At 44.0% G+C, this 20,617-nt stretch overlaps 1 protein-coding gene across 1 annotated transcript in view; it reads left to right on the plus strand.

Moving 5' to 3' along the window:
• Nucleotides 1-20,617, plus strand: part of LOC138285693 (polymeric immunoglobulin receptor-like) — a 164,025-nt gene that overhangs the window by 19,595 nt on the left and 123,813 nt on the right. The window lies entirely within an intron of this gene.

Consider the following 20,617-nt stretch of genomic DNA (forward strand, 5'->3'; position numbering starts at 1 on the left):
CAGCTTCTGTCTGTGCAGGCCATGCCCCCATGCCATGCCCCTTTACCCATGCCACTCCATGTATATGATGACTTCCATGCATTTTGCGGTCGGTATCCCCCCTGCTTACGGTTAACATTAGTGCATTTTAATTCCCCATGCGACTTACCCTGCATGTGTGTTGTCTCCTGGTAGTCTGCGCTGTCCTGTCCTTGAATCCCTGTGACGATCTCCTCAGGGATGACGGCTGCGACCATCTCCTCCATGTGGTCCAGGGCCTCCTGGTGTGCTGGACTCCCACCTCCAGTCTGCAGTGCTGCCTTCCTGTTCCTGGCTATCTTTTCCTTGGTCCTGCGCTTGCAGTCATGCCAGCATTTCTTGCACTCGATGACTGTTATGCGTACTTCAGCCACACTGTTCTCCTACTGATTGGCAACTTTGAGGTGACAAACAGTTGGTGCTGGTGTTCCATCACCTCTTTCACCAGAATTTACTGTTCCTCTGCACTGAAGCAACACTTTCTTTTCTTCTTATAAGTGTCCTGGTTCTTGTGTGGGTCCTCCTGGCTGGTTCCTGGTCTGTTGTCATCTTCCTAGGGTCTGTAGTGGCATCTGGGATCCATTTTGTTCTCCTCTGGTGAAATGGCAGTGTTCGTGGGGTTTTTTGACGCTATTGCGTCAAAAAACGATACATATCCGGTTTGCGGGGTCGTAAATCAACCCACAGGCATTTCCGCCACGTTAACGTCGTTTTGCTTTACGACTTGACGCTGCAGTGTGCGTAAAAAAAAATTACTCCCACCTGTGGTTTGAGCCGCTGTGCGTCAAAGTATAAATTTGACGCCCGCACGGCGCACCAAAATGGCGTTAGCCGGCTGTAATATTTTTGACGCAAAACTGCGCCGGCACAGTTTTGCGTCAAAAAGTATAAATATGGCCCTTAGGGGCATATTTACAAGAGGGTTGCACAATACTTGCACCATGCAGTGTTGTACATGCGTGGCCCAAAACTCTAAACCATATTTTTGAAGCCATGCAAAGCCACTTTCCCTGGCTTTGAATGGCTTCAAAAATCTGGGTGCTTATTCACAAGCCCCGGTCTGCAACCGGAACGTCACTTTCAATAATGGTCTGGCGGAGCACACTGCAGAGCCACATCGACAAGGCCTTGCGTGGCTTTTCGTGACCTTTTAGATATGGAGTGAGGCAACGCAGCACAAGTGACTGCGTTGCCTCACACTGTGATAGGGAGGCATGTCATGAAAGTTACAGTGGGTGTTCCCAATTAACCACCACAGTATTTGACACATAAACAGATTTACAACATGCTGTAAACTTTGGAATGTGTCAAAAGTCTATGCCTCTCGAGGGGTGGCATGAGGGAGGCACAACGAGAAGAAAAAACATTATTTCTCCTCGTTTTTCCTCATTCTATTTGTGCTGCCTTCTAGAGCACACACAGTAAGAGGAATTCACCTCCACTGATTGTTTTAGTGCAAGAAGATGTCCCTTCCTGCAGGTTTTAGTGCAAGAAGATGTCCTTTCCTGCACAAAACCAATCATACCTACAATGCAGACACCCTTGCAGTATGGGGCAAGGATGCATGAGTTGGTGCATGGAAGACAATTGTGCACCAGCACTGTGGAAGACATAAGGAATGCGTTGTATCTTATAGATACAACACATTCCTTCCCTTTTCTTCTGACTCATGGAAGCACAGTAAGCAGGCTTGCAGCACTGCCCTGCGCCAAAATAATTTAGATATGCCCCCTGGAGTATTGCAAGGCAGCTCAAATTGCTGTGTTGCATTCCTCTGCTGCTTAAATTAGATTTTACCTTAAAAAACATGAGACAAGAGGCATCTGACAAAACAGGAAACGTTTTTTTAACTAAACATTACAGCCGGGAGTACAGTTACAGCACCGGGGTATGACGACTGTCTCATACAACATCCTACTGATCCATGTTTTATACATTTCTTTGATTGCAATAAACACATAAACATTCTTCTCCTGGTGAAATATGTGCACTAATGACAAGGAATACAATTTCCAGATAAGGAATGCAGGTGGGCCTTGATCTGGCATGGACACCACGTGGGTCAGTGAGTACGTATCCAGATGTCCAGTCTGATGGGCACGGGGTCACTGCATGTGCTTTGTGTGCTGTGTCCGGATTAGCTGAGTGTGCCTAACTATATGTCGTATCTGACTTTATGGTGTTTAAGGAATGCACGTGTCCCTCTAGCCATTTGTTCTTTATTAGGACTAACCTTCAGAGGCCATAGTAGTGTTGCTGCCAATCTGTGGGTTCTGATCTGAGCTTATGTGTTTGGCTGTGAGCTAAGTGTTACCCCAGCTGTGACCTGTCAGTCATTAACCTTCAGGTTTGGGCTGCAGTGCCTGCCTGACCGCTAACCTATGTGCTGGGGTTGACAGAGAGTCCATGACGGGGGAATCCAATAGGGATGATGTGACTTTGTTTGTGTATGAAAATGTATCATTTGTGTTTAAAAGTGTTTTGTTATTAATTGTGACCATTGATTGATCCAATGTCAACAACTCCACGCAAAGGGAGGCATTCAATGGGTGTGGTGTGGACATTCCCATACAACTCTCTTGGTTTTTCACAAATTCTCAGATTTACCAAACAAAGTACACCTGGGAATTTCATCAAAAAGATTTGCCTCCCCAGGAGAGGCCTAACAAGGAGAAATATCTTTATTTCTCCTTGTTTTTTGCCTCTTTCTATATGTGCTGCATTTGATCCAGTAAGTTGGTTACAGGGACTCCCACTCTGGTCAAAGTATCCCATGTGACGACTTCCTAGTGGTGATTACTGGGGTGGCAACTTCTTCATGTGAACATGACGTAAATGGACGTACAAGCATCTGGTTATTTTTGTTTATTTGTGTGCTCCTTAATCACATCTGTTTCTAACCACAAGGTAGCCTTAAACTCACAGTCTTATACCATTACTGTACTTTTTGATTTGTTAAACAGTCAAACCTCAGTATCAACCATACAACGCTCTTCTCTGAAATGGCAAGGTGGCAGCAAATCAAATCAAATCAGGATTTATAGAGCGCAACTACTCATCCGTAAGGGTCTCATGCCGCTGAGCTGTCTAAAACATGCGTTTTTGAGCATCTCGTGAACAGAGCACCACTTTGTTATCGGCAACACGTTTTATTTTCTTTCTTATTTCTACATATCTGAGTAACTAATTGTTCAACAAATTTCACAAACTTTACATAATTTAATTACAATGTGTTTTTTTTATGAATGTGATAATGATTATGTTGAAGGGAAAATTTGCCCTTGTTCATGTTTTACTTTGTAAGTCTCTGACTGGTCCATGTGAGGTCACAGGTACACTTGGAGGGTCCATGTCAATTGGATGCAGTTATTTGCCAGAATACCAAGATATGGACAAGTATTAGTCCAGAGGGGCAGACTGGTTCTGTGACATTCTTGTACAAACATCACCGTCTGAGCGAGCGATGAGGAAGGACCGAGTGGCCATCAATGATTCACTGCTCTGAGAGGTCTGACCTTATTTGGCTTTTTGATTTCAATCTATTAGGAGACGCATTAGAGGATCGATGACTGTGCTTAGAGTAGTTCCCCCCATAAGTCACAAATCCAATACATATCATCAAAAAATGTCAATCAACAATATCAATATTCTTTGGAGTCAATGATCGTAACACATCATGACCTAATTGGCCATTAATAACCACGCCTCAGATAAAATTAGAAAAATGTATTTCCCTATATTAACAATACTAATATCATGTAACTCATTTTCAATACGAACTGATAAGCATAGAAAAACAACACTGGCTGACCAAACCTTCTAATGAATCCTAATCTAATCAACGCGTTAATCATTAAATGTTCTAAACCCCCAATAGAAATCAATAGCAAAAATAGCTGCAATACGGAGATAGCATATATTTAAGATTCGCAACTGAATTATATAAATTGTGTTAATTGCAATCTGTTAGTATTTCCAGGATTCCTTAACTACCCTTCTAATTAGCATAGCATGTCTGGGCTTCATGCTAAACAATTTAATAGACATACATTTGGACAAAATCTCTCAAAATAGTGGTTGGTACCCAGAAACAAAAGTAAAAATTTACATCAAACAATAGCATTTCTGTGATACTCAGTGTGGATCGGCAAGCTGCAATTATCTTCGTCAGACGGGCATCTGTTAGGTCAGCATCAACAGTTGGACTACGGAAGGGAATAGTTCAGAAAGTGGGCTCTAAGCAACCCGAACCATCATAAGCAGTCTAGGGATCAGCGTTCAATATCAAAGTTTTAAGCAATAAAGTCTCTAGGGACTCATCAGTTCCTTCAGCAAAATAGATCTGGTAAAGAATGACTTTGTTCCTTGCTCTGCAGTTGGGTTAAGTTAAAACTGTCCAAAGAACTTTCCACGTTGCCATTGGTCAGATAATCATACATTTACAATTAGTCCAATAAGAGCTCATTTCTAAGTCTAAGATATAACTAAACTGTCTTTCACATGGTGATGATTGGCTCTTCTTCTCCTATTTCCATCGTCAGATCCGTCAGGTAACAATTTTTGTATCAGTCCATACTTTGGTCGGTGCATCCATTGTTAGTTCCTGGGAGCATTGCTTTCTCACATATTAACTATACAATGTATCTTCTGCTATTACAAGACATTCTTCTCATGAGAAAAGTTATATCAGCTAGTGTTTGGTCAACACAGTGGAAAACAATACATAAATTCATTTCTCTATGCAGCCATTTAATGTGAATCCTTTAAACAGTGCAGCTTCACATGAGGCTGTGCAACTAGGCCCACACTTCGCTAATTTAAGGCCCTCAATTTAATAGAGCAAATACATAATAAGTAAGCGTTAATAGGACATACTACTACAGTAACCTAAATATGAGCGCATCAATTTATGACGGCAAGCATTTAATGAAGATTTCTTTGTGATTGATGATGACCACTCAAGTGGGCACATTTTCAAATTGCACATTATTCTTTATATTAGTCAAATTCTACACAGATTCATAATTCAAATTACATGAGTATTTATTAATAAAAATTCAGCGTTCACAATCCCTCCCCTGATTACCAAATATGGCATCATCTCTTACTTTAGCTGATTCAAAACTTTGTCTCACCTACAATTTTGACTCTTTGTATGTATTCATTCCTTTTCTTTGTCTCGAGTGTATTCTAAAATAATTTTCTGTTTCTATTTCTTCCCTCCTCTGATCATTCTTCTGCTTTTTCATTTTAATCATGTGATATATTTTATAGATTCCCCACGTTCCAATTCAACAAATTGCAATAATCAAAATAACCTGTACTATTTTCATTTTTGCCCTTTTCCCAGTGTTGCCGAGCCAATTTCCCACAAATGTGAAACCTTGTCCAACTTTTTCCCAAACTCCGGGTTCTCTCAATCATGTCAGTACTATCATTAGTCAAATTATTAATCAGGCTTCTAATTTCTTTATTATTATCAGATATGTATGTACAGCAGTGTTGCAATTTCAGCATTTTACAGACTCTGCCTTTCTTTGCTAAAAGGATGTCTAAAGCAAGCCGGTTCTAAAGAGTCATAGATCTTACCGCTGCTACTTCAGTATCCATCAGGACCAGGGCTCCCGAAAAACTTATCAACATGTTATCTACAGTGGTAGACTACTTTAGAATTTTCCTTGAATTTAAAATAACTCCTACTGAAGGAATTATAGCCACAAATATATCTCCCACTATACCTGAAGTAGACTCTTGTTTCTGCCTCTTCAATTGCAATTCATTTGATTTCTATGTCTCTTTCACATTATCAAGATGATACATTTTTGGAAATACTACTCCCAAGTAGCGTGTGCCATACCATCCTCTTGGAAGATGGTAATAGCCAATTTGTCCACAAATATAGTAAACCCCAGGAAAGGGTGAGTCTTGTCCATTTAGCATAAAGGTCCATTTGCTCTGGAATATAAACACATGTCTGTATTCATTTGTATCCACAAAGTATCAGTCCTAAACTGATCTCTACGTATGAAAGGTTTTCCTACGATAAGTGCAACTAAAGATAGTTTCCCTTGCATTTTGTCTATACTAATTGTCGGGTAATTTCGAAAGTTTCTTTTATCTATGCCCTGCTCCATTCTTGTTTTTAATATTCTACACCTATCTTCAGTCTGGTCTAAGAAACTTTTCTCTACGTGTGAAAGCAAGCAGGTAAGGTAATTGCGGTGAGCAAAAACAGTGCCAAATGTTAATGTTGGTTCAAAGAATCCTCTTCTATATCCATGCCAGGATCCTGGGTGGGTTTACTCAAGTACTTGATGGGGATAAAGGAAAACACGATATCTTGGTTAGAATAGAAATATTAGATGTATTCCTGGTTATAAAATCTGGTAATAAAAGACTGTAAGTAATACCGTAGGTTAGAGGCAGACTATGATAGCCAATTCCTTCTTCAACTGATGAAGGAATTTGTGTGCAAACAAAACAATCTCTTACATCCATTGTCTCAATATACTCTTGAAGCAAGTGATAAAAAATGTTAGTAGAAAGAGCTCCTTGTGAAGTGTCTACGTGCAAGTATCTCTCATCCTGTTAGAACTTTTTTAAAGCAGTAAGCGTGGGCTCAACTTTTATTGAAGACGTGTGGTTAGTTTCAGAGTGTCTAATGAAGTTCATGTTCACAACCAATAAAAAACATGCAATCATACCAGCAATTGCTAGACCCATACCTATGCACTGGCAGCACCTATTTTTCTTAGCTTGTCTGTTAAGGTTACTCATGATCTGCAGAGAATCGGAAAGTAGAAGAAGAGGTTTTATAGCTATGCAGCAAAAAACAAAACAAATCTTCAATCTCTTTCAGCAGATTATTTACAGTTTTCAATCTTGCTTTCAGGACCCTTGTCAAAAATACATAGCTTTCATCAAAAATCGGTTTAGCAGCTTTGTCAAATGAGGTTAAAAAAAAAGTCTCTTCCAGGTACTTTCAACAGTCTCTTTTCTTTTCTTGGTTTACAGCTTTACACAATTCAGTTAATTGATCTTCTTCACGTGCCAAAATATTGACCTGGAATGTCTTGATCAAAACAAAAAGACAAAAATTATTTCTGCCGTTCACTTGTTGTTACATACGCCCACTCAGGACCTGCATACCTTCGACTTGCAATTCTCTTTCTTTTCAATCTTTGATCTCCACTTAACTCTCCATCCTTCAATCTTCCTTTCTTGTTGTGTCCACTTCTTCTTCAATTTTTGTCACTGTAATTGCTTCTTTTCTCTTTGCTTGTGATTTTGGCCACAAATTGCCTTTCATTGGACCTCTTGTCATTGCTCTTTTCAGTGTCTGACTTGTAACTTCAGTTAGTTCGGCAGGGTTTTCTCTTGACGTACTTGAAACTGGTTCAAGAAGAGTCAGCTCGTTTTGGCTTCAATCCGCCTCAACTCCTTTACCCTCAAAGTCTGTCACTTGCTCTGTTTGTCTTTTAAGACTTCTGCTTCTGGTAGAGCCCTCCTCTGCCTAGAGTCTGCTGCTACCTCATTTGAGGTTGGTTCATTTTGGCTCTCCTGTATTTCCTCTGTTTCGTCTCTCACAGGAGTGGTTGAATCACTTTCAGTTTGCTCAGATTCAATCTCTATCTCTCCTTCTCCTGTCTCTGATTCTGGAGTTAATCTGGAAGTTTTTGGTACTCTCAACAACTCTTCTTCATTGTCCAACGGACATAGTACTCTCCAAGTATGACTTCCGTGGATCCAGTTCAGAACTCCAGCCTACTTTACAGCTGTAGTAGTAACTAGTACTACTTGGTAGGGACCCTTCCATCAAGGCTCCAAGCACATCTTTCTCATGTGCTTCCTGATCACAACCCAATCACCAGCTCTCAGGTTGTGGCCTTGGTCTTGAGACAGTTGCAGTGTGGTGGCTTCCACCTGATGAGAGAAAGAGCAAAACAAATCAGCCAGACCTTTGCAATAGTTCAACACCATATCATCTGTTATGTTCACAAGAGCATTGCCAGGAACCACTGGCAACCTCATTGCTCTGCCCATGAGGATTTTGGGCGGCGACAATCCAGTCTTTCTCTCAGGAATGTTTCTCATACTCATTAGAACTAGCGGCAGTGCGTCAGGCCATTTCAGATTTGTGGACGCACACATCTTTGCGACTCTTGATGTCAAAGTGCCATTCATTCGCTCCACAAGTCCTAATGCTTCAGGGTGGTAGCTACAATGCAACTTCTGCCCAATGTTTACAGCTGAACATAGCATCTTAATTACTTCATTGTTGAAGTGATTTCCCCTATCTGATTCTAATGAGATCGAGAAACCAAAATGTGGCATCAATTTCCTAAGCAGTAACTTTGCTACTGTGAGGCTGCCATTTCTTCATGTAGGGTAACAACAAGTTCCAAAATGCAAAGGGAGAACAGAACTCAATGTCATGCTTACATTGTACAAGAGGCAACATGAGTTCTTTATCATCAGAGAGCACTGAAGCAGGAAGCTCTAAGAAGCTGCTCCCACCAAACACACATGCACTCAGTGATTTTACAACACTTACTCAGCTGTTGAATAAGCAGCAGAAGAAGCATTCTGTTCATGAAGGGTAATGGGTTTCTGGTGAACTGATCTCATTCAAAAGGTGAAAATGCACTGGTGTGTTCACAGCCTCTTTTACAAACAATGAAGATAAAATACATTTGAGTGGAGAAATGGTTTGCTGCACCGGAGGCAATTTCAAATTTCTCGTCCCAAAGCTGCAATACTATTGCCTTGTACATGACTACCCTCGGAGGGGACTCTTAACCATATTACATAAGTGATGCTGCAGCTACAATGAGCGATAGTATCCATGCTTTGTTTTTTTTTTTTATGTTTATTCGACCCTGTGGGCACTTTCTACACTTTTATATATGAAGACACCATGCATTGCTAATTTTAAATGTGTTATAGCAGTCTCATCTCCCAACCCATTGCTGACCCAACTTCACTACCATAGAGGTTTAACCCACCACCATGAACGGGGCGGGGTGCAAGGAGCTAAGAAAGAACACACTGTTAAACAATAAATAGGCACTCCTAAGCGCATTGTTCATGCAGACTGATCAACCTAATTAGAGCATGGGCTGAGATGCTTATGTGCACATCTTGCAGCACCCGGCTTCTGGGGTGCATCACAAACACTCCCGTCCGCAGGAACAATGCCACACAGCTCGGTACCAGTGCAAACAGTGAAAATAGAAACACATGGGAAAATAGGGATATAGAAAGAGGACAGCACACCTTTAGGGCCATATTTACAAGGCCCTAACGCCCTGGAGCTTGACTTTTAGGGACACTCCGTTGGCGCTATGCACTGCGCTATATTTAAAAGGTGGAGTTTCGTGGTTTAAAGCCACCTTGTAAATACAACCTTGTCACATGCAGCACTTTGCAAGGAAGCGGTGTGCAATGGGTTTTGGTGTGGGCAATCCACAGCAACACCCATTGCATTTTGACGCTGCCCCAGATTTACAAGGAATCGTACGTCTGTGGCAGCGACACAAGGAGAAATGCTATCATTTCTCCCCAGCAACGCAGCCAGCCTTGCACCATCGTTGGCGCTCTGCAGCAAACTTATCGCCGGTGCAGGGGGAAACCCAGGGGAGTGCCGCATTGTTGTTAATACGGCGCATCCCTGCATTTTGAAAATGATGATTCGCAGCACTTGCAAATTTGGCGCTGCATCGGGCTCTTTCATTTTCTTGTAAATCTGGGCATTAGTGTCTGTGCACATCTGTGTAGTATCCTGCTAGACAAACAATGAGCCGGCCTTACCATCGGGACATTCACTGCACCCACCCCACACTCATCCATAATAGGTGTCACAATTCAGGTGACCTTGCCAATAAAAGAGGCTGGTGCACATGCCCAGGGCCTGTTACACCCACAGCCAAGAATCACCTGTGCATTTTATTTCTTTAGTATGGGGGCCTAGGGCCTACAACATTACCTCGGTGACGACGAAGATGAACCTCATCTGTCACTTAGCCATGTCCGGTGTCAGCCATGTACTCATGGTCAGCCAGTGATCCAGTGACCTCCTGCCCTTTTCATGCCTGGCAGCTGATGTTCGTCGCTGTGAGGTGGAGGAAGGAGGGCATAATCATTAAGGTGCGAAGGAAGGACCCGACCAGCATGAGCAGAAGCTGGAAGAGATCCCCAGATCAGATTTTTTGAGACAGGACATACTGTGGCAAGCTTTTCACTAATTAAGGAGGATGGAGCGCACCATCACGCACAAGAGTAAGGTGGGGGAGCAAGGGCCTAGTTTGGACTGAGAACAGAGAGGCCAGAGTGGGAGACAACAGGCCATAGAAGAGGGGTTTTGACCGCACCTCCTTTGATACTGGCATGAGACTCTGCAAGAAGAAGGACGGCCAAGTTCACTGCCGGAGAGCTATGAGTCAGTCGTGGGTGTTAAATGACATACTGGACCTGGGTGAGGCCTACAACAACGGTGTCACTCAGCGCGCGGCAAGGACAACACAGACACTAAGGCCCTCATTCTGACCTTGGCGGTCTTTTCGCGAGACTGCCGAGTTACCGCCGCGGTGAAGACCGCCGACCGCGGCGGTATGCCGCTGTGCGCATTCCGACCGCTGGGAGCGTTCCGCCGGGAAACCGCCAGCAGCCACACTGGCGGTCGGCGGAAAAGTGGAGACTGGTCAACCTCCACCGCCACGCCAGCAGAACACCGCCCACAGAATTACGACCCACATATCTGTGTGGCGGTCTTCTGTTGGCGGTGTTCTGTTGGCGGTCACCTCCCCATGGCTCCCGTCGCCTCCCGGAGGACCAACGCACAAGGTAAGTTGACCGTCCGTGAGGGGAGGGGGAGGGGGGGTGTTGTGTGATGTGGGCGTGCATGGGGGTGTGCGTGTGAGTGTGTAGAGGGGGTGTATGAGTGCGTGTATAAGGGCGGGGGGTGCTGCTGTGTCTATGGGTAATGTGTGCTGTTCGGCAGGTGCGCATGTCTGCATGTATGTGTGCGGGTATGTGTCCCCGTTGTGTATGTGTGTGTAGGGGGTGTGTATATGTGCATGTTGGGGGTGTGTGCATGTCGGGGTGCATGTATGTGCATGTCTGGGTGGGGGTGGGGAGGGGGGTGGAGGGTGTGGGGGGAGGACTCGGGTGGGTAGTGGGGGGTGGGGGAGACCCCTATCAGTGCCAGGGAAGGAATTCCCTGGCCCCGATAGTGCTTACCGCCATGGTTCGCATGGCGGTTCCCGACCGCCAGAAACCGCGGCGGTAGGCAGGGTCATGATACCGTTGGCGGTCTTGGGACGACCGCCGGGCCGGAGTGCGCAAACTCCAGTCCGGCGGTCATGACCGCTGTGGCGGTCGGAGTGGGGAAGTGGCGGTCGATCGCGGCGGTGACCGCCGCGGTCAGAATGCCATTTTTCTGACCGCCGGTCTGTTCGCGGTCCGACCGCCGCCTCTCCGCCGACCGCCAAGGTCAGAATGAGGGCCTAATTGTTGGTATGTGCCTGAGTGACCCAGAGCAGTCACACAGTTTTTTTTTATACTCAAGTCCTCTGCGTGTGTGCTTGATATATTTAAGTGTAGAGGCTGTGTGACAATCTACATCCCTTCCAACGTTTACTTATGTTGAATTAGGGCTCTTTGTTCACAAACCTGTGATGTAACACATATGGGGCCAGATGTATCAAATGATTTTGCACTCGCAAACGGCGAAATCGGCCGTTTGCGAGTGCAAAATCGTGGTCTGCAATGCATCAAAGGCATTCGCAGACCACAAAATGAAAATCGCAAAAATTGCGATTTTCTGCGTTGCGACCTGGATTTTGCGAATCGCAAATTGCGATTCGCAAAATCCAGGTAGCAAGACTATTCTGCAAAAAATCGCAAATTGCGATTTTTCGCAGAATGGCATTTTGCACATCCAAAATACCATTGTCTGCAACCAGGTGGTAACCTGGTGCAAAATTTTTAAATGCAGTAAAACTGCATTTTTACATTTAATATGTAAAGCACACATGCCCTTTTGGGGTGCAGGAGAGCAGCACCCTGCCCTTTTGCATTTCCCAAATTGCTATTTCTGGTTCAGAAATCGCAATTTAGGAAATGCAAAAAAATTGCAGCTTTGGGCCAACAGGCCCATAGATGCGAATGGGGCCAGTATCGCAATTTGGTAATTGCATTTGCGATTTTTAAGAAATCGCAATTACCGAATCGCAAATGTGATACATGGCCCTTTGCGAGTCGGTAATTGCGATTTCTTAAAAATAGCAATTACCGAATCGCAATGGGCCAGAATCATACATCTGGCCCATGGTCTCTTTGTCTCTGGCTAGGTGCAAGATTGGGCAGTAGTCCACACTTCTGGCTGCAACCACTGGATTCTTGATTCATGGTTTTTCTCTCAACATTTTTTGCCTGGGTGGCAAGTGTTTGGCTACCTGGCTAGTGTGGGGTAACCAATGCTGTATCTGGTTTGGCAGATGCAGTGCCTATGTTGGTGTCAAACAAGTCCATCTCCAGTTTGTGGTCATCACTCACTGTTTTCTGGGTGTAGTTTTGTTCACTTTCTACCTGCTGATTTTCTTGAACCAGCATACACTTCTTGATACTTTGGACAGACCACATTGTACTGTTATTAAAGTTCCTGGGACATCAGTGACTTCCTACACCTTTTACTCAAACGGGGTGCAGAACTTCCACCCTCGGTATCGATCCTTCATGATTACTTAGTCCCCAACCTCTATGTCTGGGACTAACGCCTTCTGGACTTTGCTGGCCCTGTCCCTCGTGACTTGTCACTTCTCCTGGGTGGCTTGAGTGTATATGACAGCCAGACTTCAACTCAGCCCTGCCAGGATGATATCCCAAGCACACTTCTTCATCAGCAGGTCTATTGGAGCGCGCCCAGTGGTACTGTGTGACGTCTACCAGTACGCTCAATTGAATTGGCGCAAACAGCATTCTGCATCTTTTCCGCAATACCCTCTGATTCTTTGTCCCCTACTCAGGGTGTGCATTCAATTTTCTTCCTCCCCATTCGCCTGGGGCCAATGTATGGTTACCGTCCAAGTTTTACATTCAGACTGTGGAGATATGAATGAAATTCTTGCCCTTGAAAAGGGGGCATGTTGCCTGTTTTAATTTTATCAGGAATCCCTAAGAGTGCAAAGATCTTTTCGAGTACAGGTTCAACCTATTCAGTTGCCCTGGAGCACACAAGTTATAGCACAGGGTACTTGGTGTGACTGTTTATTATGAAAGGAGTAAGGCAGCAGTTAGGATATCTGCCGAAAACCATGCTAACACAGAACCACAGTGACATGCGAGCCGCTTCCATAAGCACCAGAGCAATTGGAAGTTCCCCGCCTCTGACAGTGTATTGGAGCCAGTTTTGGGCCCTTTCATCAACTAGCTCATCGAATGCCAGGAAACCAAACAGTGGACCTTATTTACATATTGGTGGTAACAGTCCCGCTAACAGCTTTCCAACTGAACATCCACCTGTATCCTTGGCAGTCCGCCTTCCGTAATTAGCTTTAGGAGGACCCATTGACTTTAACTCTTCCAAGGCCCGCCAACTCTACCAAGAAATCCCATTAGCTGCCACCGCTGACTTCAGCCACACTTACAGGTGAGCAGATTTGGTTCTGTCATACCTCCAACAAAAAAGTGGTCCGACCTTCACTTCTGACTGGGTGGATTGAGGGAAAATGGGGTAAAAACTCACCTTTTCTCCTAATTCTCCTTCCATTTATGGCTGGACATGACTGGCCAGGACCATCGGTCGCTGCTTCCACAGAACCCCAGAAAAACATGACCCCCATCACTGGACATGAAAGTAGGCAAGGTAGGTAACCTGCAGTTGCATACAGGGGGGATCACTACACATGGGCATGGTACCACTGCAGACATAAATATGTTACAGTAATTTTATTAAATTACTGTGACATGCATCTGTTAGGGACACGGGTAGCCAAGACACAGGTGGGGACACACTGGTGCACAACACATATCAAACACATACACAACTGTTATTATGGCATCAGTATTCATTGACAAATGAATGCCGGCAACAGAATGACAGTAAATTCACTCATGTCAACTGTGCCGAAGTGCGCACACTGCAAGTTGTGCTTGAGTTGTGTGTGTGAGTCAGAAAGTGTATATGTGTGTGCAATGCAATTGGCTAGGTTAGATGGAGGGAGGTGTTCTCGGTGATGTGTTGTGTCAGTATGTGTGCCACTTGCATATGGCTTGGATGTTGTTTTGTACGTTGTGTTGTGTGTTGTGTTGCTGCGTGCAGGACTCAGGTGCATGTTGTTGTGTGGCGGTTGCTGTTGTGATGTGTGTAGTTGTGCTGGTGTGTGTCTGTGTTTGTGTGGATGAGTGTGTTGACTGTTGTGGTTTTGTTGTGTGTGGATACAGTGTCACCAGTGTGTGTCTGTTGTGTGATGGATATACGTGTTTGTGTGTTTGCTGCACGTAGTTGTTGTGTTTTGTTGTGATGGCAAATGGTAATATGTCATGTGTGATGAAGGGGGTGCATATGTGAAGAGTAGGGTGTGTGTGTGTGTGTGTGTAACTTACTTCTATTCCACCGCCACTGGCATTGTCCAATGTCCATTGGGTCAGCGATGTCCTCCCTCCCTCTATCATCAAACCGCCACCAGTACACCACCTGCCCACTTGTAACATCTAAATACTGCTGGCGGGAACCCACCTGCCTGATGGCTAGGAAGTGCACTCTGTAGTGGCAGACTTTGGCTCAGCCACAATACATCTAAATACAGCGGGTGGTGCGACTGTTGACTTGGTGGTCTTCTTGGGCCTGCCACTGACGCAGTTTGGCGATCCAACTGCCAAGATCGAAATCAGACCTGTTATTTCTTAACCAGGCTTTGGTTTTCACATTGCCTTGGTGTCCCTGTTGTTCCAGGACAACTACACGTGACCGTAGTTGTTGGGGCATCAGGATCTGTCACCTCCGGAGTAGGAGTCCTTCTTCAGTCATCCTGAGCTCATCTTGTAGGTGCCACAGGGAGCTTATTGTTCCCTGTTCTTCCATGGTGAGGGCTTTCACTCGATCCAAGAAGTTTCTCCAGAGATTTTCTTCAACTGCCTCATTCACCTTGGATATGCTTGAGTCCTTTTCGGTGGCCTACTTGATCTCTTCCAATGATAGAACCTTCTGGCAAGCATCGTGGACTATAATTCTTATACATTCTTGAACGCCTTAGTCCTCTTCTGGGTCGCTATTGCTGGTCAGGTGTCAGGACAGGTAGTCGGCAGAGTTGTTTATCCCAGGTCAGTACACAACTTCAAATGTGTAAGGCTGCAGTTGCACTGCACACACATGATGCACGGTGGTCCATTCCTGGCAGTCCCTGTAAAGAGAGGTGCTTTATGGTCAGTAATTAGTGACACATCTCAGCCTATCCGTGTATGTGGCTGTGTTTAACCCCAGTGTCTGTTTCTGTTAAGAGAGAAATCCTCTGGTGCCCATGCTCAGCTCACACTTGGTGTATGGCCAGCTCAGTCTCTGGAGAAGCAAGTAACCCCTAAAAAACCTTCATTCTGGGACCAGCAGATCCACTGGACTGATAATGAGTGGGCAGTTGCCCAGCAAATCAGTGGTGAGGCTGAATTACAGATAAAATTAATCAACAGGGGAGAAGCAGATAAGCTGCAGAACGATTGCACATATTGCTTTGGTTCTCGTCTTCTCAACAGGTGAGAATTTATATTTTTGGATTTTAAGTTTTGAGTAATTTACTTGTATGTGTTCAGAACTAAAATTAACTTTGTATAATTAATATATGTGAGATCAACTAGTAAAACATGTAGAAACGTTTATGATGAGTACCAGTCACCTAATTGCCATTCAGAACTCTGTGCTGGTGAGTAGCAAAGATCAAGGATCCTCAATTGTGGCACCTGAACTCTGGAACCAGCTTGTTCTCTAGGTATCTATGTATAAACATGTATGTGGTATTTCTCTAGCCCAAACCTAGCTAGAGTGCTCTACAGGGTCAAAGATAAGCACAAAGGTAACAAATGCCCGGACAGATATGCAGGTTGTGAATCGTAAATGCACTGTGATGTAGTATTCTTTAAAGTGGTGAGTCTTCAACTTTTACAGTGCAGAGCTCTATGAGAGATGCAAGCTATTCTGAAATAATTCTAGCTTCCATCAAGAGTCAGTTGAAAGTAATCAACAAAGGTGTAATATGGTCCGTGACCTGGACTTCCTCGGTTTTCTGTAAAAATAAGGAATTTATTGTTTAGGTATAAGTTACAAATATCTCTTCATCTGAGGTCCCACCACTTCAGTTCCATTTGAACTTTGCTTTTGCTATGTTACTAAAATGCTAAGTACACCACATGGGTATAGGTGTGGTGAACAGTGGGTGTTTCAGGACTCTTTTCTCTACTCTGTCCCAGAGTACCACCACTTTATGAACTAAATATGGGAATTCGAGAGGAATATTTTGTCCCAATATAAATGTCTCATTTAACATTTCTGGTGGGTTAGTTCCTTTTTTGAGATAGTTCTCCCAGTTGGGCACCTCATCAAACCAACTCACTGCATGTTGTAACTGTACTGGTGCATCTTATAGGAATAGGACAGGCAGTCCTAGGTCTCCTTGTGTTTCTCACAGTGGCCAGTTTAAAGCAGTTATATTTGCCCACCCAGTGTAGAAAACACAGAAGCAGGACTAATTACTTGAATAGTTTAACCGTCATTGGCACATAGATTTCTGCAATGTGTAAAAGAATCCTGGTAGAAAGATCATCTTAGCCAACAATATCTTTACCATGATAGATCATTCTAGTGAGCATATTAGCCTTTCTAGAACCCTGCCCATATTTAATTGGCATCACTCTTGTCTTTATTTAGTAACATTTATGCCAATTTGAGGAAAGATTCTTGCTTCACAATATTTGTCTAAATCAGATTGGGCATGCTTGTCATGCTCACCCAGTCTCTAAAGAGCCCCAGGTGGAAATATTTTTTGTATTTTCTTCAGTTAGTAAATAGGTCTGAAATACTTTGGAATCTGTCAAGTTCCCTGTGGAAAAGGGATTCTCTTAAATAGACTAATGGACTAATGTGTCATCAGCATTCAACAATGCCATATAGGTTCTGCCACCTAGTTCTATCCCCCATTGAGCTAGATTTATGAGCAACCTGCATGCTAGTGGCTCCATAGCCAATGTCAACAATAGCAGGGACACATGGCATCCCTCTCTGGCACCTCTTTCTACTTTCCACTTTTTAGGATCAACATATCCGTTCAGACTCATAAATAGGCCTGGACAGAGTTTGCAGAGTTCTGCAATGCGGAAAAAGTGCTGAAAAAACTCAGCAGTGCTCCATGGACTTCTGCGGGCGGTGAAGTTTGGGTGAGTCACACTGTTGCACTGATTTCCAGTGGCAGGAGTTTCTCCCACACTATAAAATCAGGGAGAATGGCATCACGTGGAGCACCAGAGGGAGCTAACTTCTTTCTGACGCTCAAGTAGATTTTCTACTCGAGCGGCAGCTTCTTCAACGTGAGCGGCAGCTTTCTCAATGTGAACGGTATCGACCTGCTGCGACCGCTCACATTCAGAAATCTCGCTCGCCAACTTAGCAATTTCTCTTGCTTGCCAATTTAACGTTGGCGAGCCACCCAAGAGAAAAAGCTCTGTGCTACTTCTCTGAGTTTTTCAGAACTCCATGCGAGGTGGGGAAAACTCTGCAAACTCCTCCAGTTGAGTGGAAGTATTCGATCACCTCTTAATATGGGTTCTGTATGCAACAATGTGACACAGCTAAGAAAGCTTGGACTAAATCCCATCTTTTCTATGACTGTTTTCCCATCCCATTGTGCCAAATGCTTGCTCAATGTCGAGTGCATACGCTTCCTCCGATGTTGACAATGCATGTAATTACACATGTGACCCTTCTAATGTTATGCATTGCCCCTCTATTCAAGAGAAATCCGGACTCATATTCAGGTATTATGTTCAACACATTTTGCTCTTTTGACACAGACATTGAGATATTTAGGGGCATATTTAGAAGAGGGTTGCGCAATGCTTGCACCATGCAGTGTAGTACATGTGTGGCGCAAAACTGTAAGTCAGATTTTTTAAGCCATGCAAAGCCACTTTGCAGGGCTTTGAATGGCTTCAAAAATCTGGGGGCTTATTTACAAGCCCCAGTGTGCAGCCAGAACGTCACTTTTAATGATGTTCCAGCGGCGCACACTGCAGACCCATATCTACAAGGCCACATAAAGCCACCTTGCATGGCTTTTCATGGCCTTCTAGATATGCAGCACCAGTCATAAGCATAAGGGAGGTGCAATGAGGAGAAAAAACATTATTTCCCTTCGTTTTTCCTCTTTCTATGTGTGCTGCCTCCTGCAGCACATACGGTAAGAGGAATTCACCTCCACTAATTGTTTTCTGCAGGATGTCCCTTCCTGCACAAAAAAAATCATATCTACAATGCAGAAACCCTTGCACCATGGCGCAAGGGTGCATGAGTGGGTGCGTGGAAGACAATTGTTCACCAGCACTGTGGAAGAGGACAGGAATGTGCTGTATCTTATAGATACAACACATTCCTTCCCTTTTCTTCTGACGCAGGACAGCACAGCAAGAAGGCTTGCAGCACTGCCCTGCGCCAAAAATTGTAATTATGTCCCCTGGAGTATTGCAAGAAAGCTCAAATTGCTGTATTGCATTACTCTGCTGCTCAAATAAGATTTTACATTAAAAAACAAGAGACAAGAGGCATCTGTCAAAACAGGGAACGGTTTGTTTAATTAATCATTACGGGCAGGAGAGCAGTTGAAGTACCGGGGACTGAGGACTGTCTCTTGTAGAACATTAAAATGACGCATGTTTTATACACTTCTTCGATTGCAATAGACACTTAAACATTCCTCTCCTGGTGAAGTATGTGAACTATTGACATGGAGTCACAGATACAACCTTCAGATAAGGAATGCAATTGGGCCTCGATCTGGCATGGACACCATGTGAGTCACTGAGTACGTGTCCAGATGTGCCGCCTGAGGGGCACGTGGTCACTGCGTGTGCTGTGTGTGCTGTGTCCTGATTAGCTGAGTGTGCCTAACTATGTGTGACATCTGACTTTATGGTATTTAAGGAATCCATGTGTCCCTCTAGCCATTTGTGCTTTATTGGGACCAACCTTCGGGGACCATAGTAGTGTTTCTGCCAATCTTTGGAATATGAGCATGTGTGTTTGGCTGTAGGCTAAGTGTTACCCCACCTGTGACCTGTCAGTCATTAACCTTCAGGTTTGGCCTGCAGTGCCTCCCTGACTGCTAACCTATGTGCTGGGGTTGATGGAGATTCCATGATGGGGGAATCCAATAGGGGTGATGTGACTTTGTTCGTATATGAAAATGTATCGTTCATGTATAGAGGTGTTTTGTTATTGTGTGCATTGATTTATCCGATGTCAACAACTCTGCGCAAAGGGATGCATTCAATGGGCATTGCATGGACGTTCCCACACAACTCTCCTGGTTTTTCATGCATTCCCAGATTCACCAAACTAAGTAAACCTTGGAATGCATCAAAAAGATACGCCTCCCGAGGAGAGGCATAACAAGGAGAAATATCTTTATTCTCCTCGTTATTTACCTCTTTCTATGTGTGCAACAAACATAGAAAGAGGAAAAGGCCTCTCAGGATTGTTTTTGTGCAGGAAGGTGTCCCTTCCTGCATAAAAACAATCTTGCAAGCAACGCAGACCCCCTTGTACCATGGTGCAAGGTTGCCTGGGTTGGCACTAAGCTGCCAAAATGGTGCCAGTGCAAGAGAAAAGGGCAGGAATGCTCCATATTAGTGCGTTGTATTCAGATGTCACATTCAACACCAGTAAGTTGGTTATAGGGACTCCCACTCTGGTAAAAGTATCCTATGAGACATCTTCCTAGTTGTTGCCACTGAGGTGGCTACTTCTTCATGTCAAGATGACGTAAATGGACCTAAACCATCTGGTTGTTTCAGTTGCATTCTGTGCTCCTTCTCAATCACATCTGTTTCTGACCCCAAGGTAGCCTCGAACTCACAGTCTGTTAACATTACTGAACTTTTGGATGTGTTAAACAGTCAAACCTCAGTATCAATGATACAGCACTCTTCCCTGAAATGGCCGGGTGGTAGCAAATCAAATCAGACCAAATCAGGATTTATAGTGCACAACTACTCACCCACAAGAGTCTCGAAGGCGCTGAGCGATCTAAGTTTTTGAGCAACTTATGAACAGAGCGCCACTTTGTAAAGACCTTCATCCCGACTTCAGGGAAGAACATGACCTCTGGTGTTTCAGAAAACTACTAGAAATGTAGCTGCTCATGATGGCTTTCAGCTGGGACCAAAAACTAACTTCTGTGGATTTTATGGAGTAACAGAGAACGGATCCACTGCTGAAAAGTATCACTATCAGTTATAAATTCTATTAATCAATTTATCTGCAACACGTTTCATTTTATCATTCTTTTATTTTTATTTTCTGTTGATATACATCTGGGTAACTAATTGTTCAACAAATTTT

This window comes from Pleurodeles waltl, chromosome 1_1, assembly GCF_031143425.1.
Source record: "Pleurodeles waltl isolate 20211129_DDA chromosome 1_1, aPleWal1.hap1.20221129, whole genome shotgun sequence".
Lineage (NCBI taxonomy): Eukaryota > Metazoa > Chordata > Amphibia > Caudata > Salamandridae > Pleurodeles > Pleurodeles waltl.